Genomic DNA, 2,500 nt, shown 5'->3' with positions numbered 1-2,500 from the left:
TGATGAGCGTAGAGGGGCGGAGCTTGCACTTTTGGGACTATTCCATTGGTTCTGTGGAGCCAGCTATCCATTTATCCTCATCTACTTTCCCTGTCTACCAGTACCACAGAACGGGAGGAAACTCACGGTTCTGAAAACAAAAGCAACATGGCGGAAAAAACGCCCGTCACCTCTTAGGCGCCGCTGCGCTGGGACAGCAACGTTGAGAATCGCCTCTGAGCGCGGCGGAAAGCAAAAGAAGCAACTGACCTTCAAAATGATCTACCGGAAGGTGCAAATCTCCACAGGTTCAAAGCCGTACTCCCCGCCGTGGCCAATGCGCCCGCCACCTCATGACGAAGGCCAATCACACAAATAGCCACCACGATTTCTTCTAAGAGCGTTTAACCGGCGATCAGGGTCGCCGGGTCACAATCATCAAGCTTTTTTTAATTATGTTTTTAGGGCATTTCTGCTTTATTGGGATAGAGACAGTAGAGATTGACAGGAATGATGGGAGAGAGAGAGAGAGAGAGAGAGAGGAGGGATGACATGCGAGATAGGTCGGGGGTCGGAATCGAACCGGGGACCTTGCGATGACGCGGAGAGCGCATTAGTGTGCTACGCCACCGAACGCCGCAACCATCAAGCTTTTGACCGTTGTGGATAAGACTGGGGTTAGTCCAGCTGGATAATATACGCCATTTAGAAGACACTTTTTTCCACAGCTACGTAAACTACAGTGAGCGCATCCGTATTGTGGACTGAACATCCGGGCCGGGCCGAGAATCGAACCCGCAACCTTCGCGTCGCTGGACGCCGTGCGCCGCCCGCAAAGCCACAGAGGCCTGTGATTGGTGAACATAAAGAAAAAGAAAACGGTCTCTCTTTCTCCTCCTCGTCGTCCAAACCGATCCTTCAAACGCGCACAGAAGAAAAAGCCTCCCTCACTTTCCCTCAGGGGACGACGAGACAGGAAATCACCGAATGTGACTAGGAACCATAATTACCTGCTTTGCAATTCCGTCCTGTGGGGAATTAGTTGCGGGGGCGCGCGTTTGATTGAAACTGTGACAAGTGTGCGTGTGTGTGTGCGTGTGTGTGTGTGTGTGTGTGTGTGTGTGTGGGGGGGGGGGGGGGGTTGTGTGTGGGGGGGGAGGGTAGGCAGGTGTTGTATCAAATTCAGTTTCTGTGGTGGTTTTGGCACATTGTAGTTTCTGCCTCGTGCGGCGTGAGATAAGGTGGGCTATTTATTTGTCTGATTTACATGAGGTAATTATATAGGATGTGGAGATGTGGAGATGTGTGTGGGGGGTTTTGTGTTTTTTTTTAAATAGTCGGTGATGTGTGTGTTTAGAGTCTGACTACAGTCACATGGTATAGTGCTGTGGTGTGTGTGTGTGTGTGTGTGTGTGTGTGTGTGTGACTGCGTGTGTGTGTGTGACTGCGTGTGTGTGTGTGTGTGTGTGTGTGTCTGTCACTGCATGTGTGTGTGTGTGTGTGTGTCTGTGCGTCTGACTGTGACTGCATGTGTGTGTGTGTGTGTGTGTGTCTGTGTGTGACTGTGACTGCATGTGTGTGCGTGTGTGTAGTCTTCAGACCATAACATGCGATTCGCAGTGACAACGTCACAGTTTAAAAAGGGAAATGGAGAAGAGGAGGGGGAGGGGAAGAAGGGCAGAAAGAAAGGAAGGGAATAGGAGGAGAAAGGAGAGAAGTAAAAGTAGGAGGAAGAAGAGAAAGGAGGAACGGGGGAGGAGGAAGAGGAGAGGGTAGAAAAAAAGGAGACGTGTTTTATCTAACGGGACAATGCAGAGGAAGGAGGAGGGAGAGGGGGAGGAAAGAGTGGGGAGCGAGGGAAAGAAGAGGAGGAGGGAGAGGAAGAGGAGGAGGAATGAGAGGAAGAGGAGAAGGAGGAGGAGGAATGAGAGGAAGAGGAGAAGGAGGAGGAATGAGAGGAAGAGGAGGAGGAGGAGGAGGAATGAGAGGAAGAGGAGGAGGAGGAGGAGGAATGAGAGGAAGAGGAGAAGGAGGAGGAATGAGAGGAAGAGGAGAAGGAGGAGGAGGAGGAGGAATGAGAGGAAGAGGAGGAGGAGGAATGAGAGGAATGAGAGGAAGAGGAGAAGGAGGAGGAAGAGGAATGAGAGGAAGAGGAGAAGGAGGAGGAGGAATGAGAGGAAGAGGAGAAGGAGGAGGAGGAAGAGGAGGAATGAGAGGAAGAGGAGGAGGAGGAGGAATGAGAGGAATGAGAGGAAGAGGAGAAGGAGGAGGAAGAGGAATGAGAGGAAGAGGAGAAGGAGGAGGAGGAGGAATGAGAGGAAGAGGAGGAGGAGGAATGAGAGGAAGAGGAGAAGGAGGAGGAGGAGGAATGAGAGGAAGAGGAGGAGGAGGAGGAGGAATGAGAGGAAGAGGAGGAGGAGGAGGAATGAGAGGAAGAGGAGAAGGAGGAGGAGGAAGAGGAATGAGAGGAAGAGGAGGAGGAGGAGGAGGAGGATGACATGAGGTGGAGAAGAAGGATGAG

General features: G+C 51.8%; 1 protein-coding gene across 1 annotated transcript in view; it reads right to left on the bottom strand.

The window, feature by feature from the left end:
- nbas (NBAS subunit of NRZ tethering complex) overlaps nucleotides 1–2,500 on the bottom strand; it is a 138,181-nt gene that overhangs the window by 57,291 nt on the left and 78,390 nt on the right.

Source organism: Argentina silus, assembly GCF_951799395.1.
Source record: "Argentina silus genome assembly, chromosome: 17".
NCBI classification, from domain to species: domain Eukaryota; kingdom Metazoa; phylum Chordata; class Actinopteri; order Argentiniformes; family Argentinidae; genus Argentina; species Argentina silus.
This window is presented reverse-complemented; position numbering and strand designations above follow the sequence as displayed.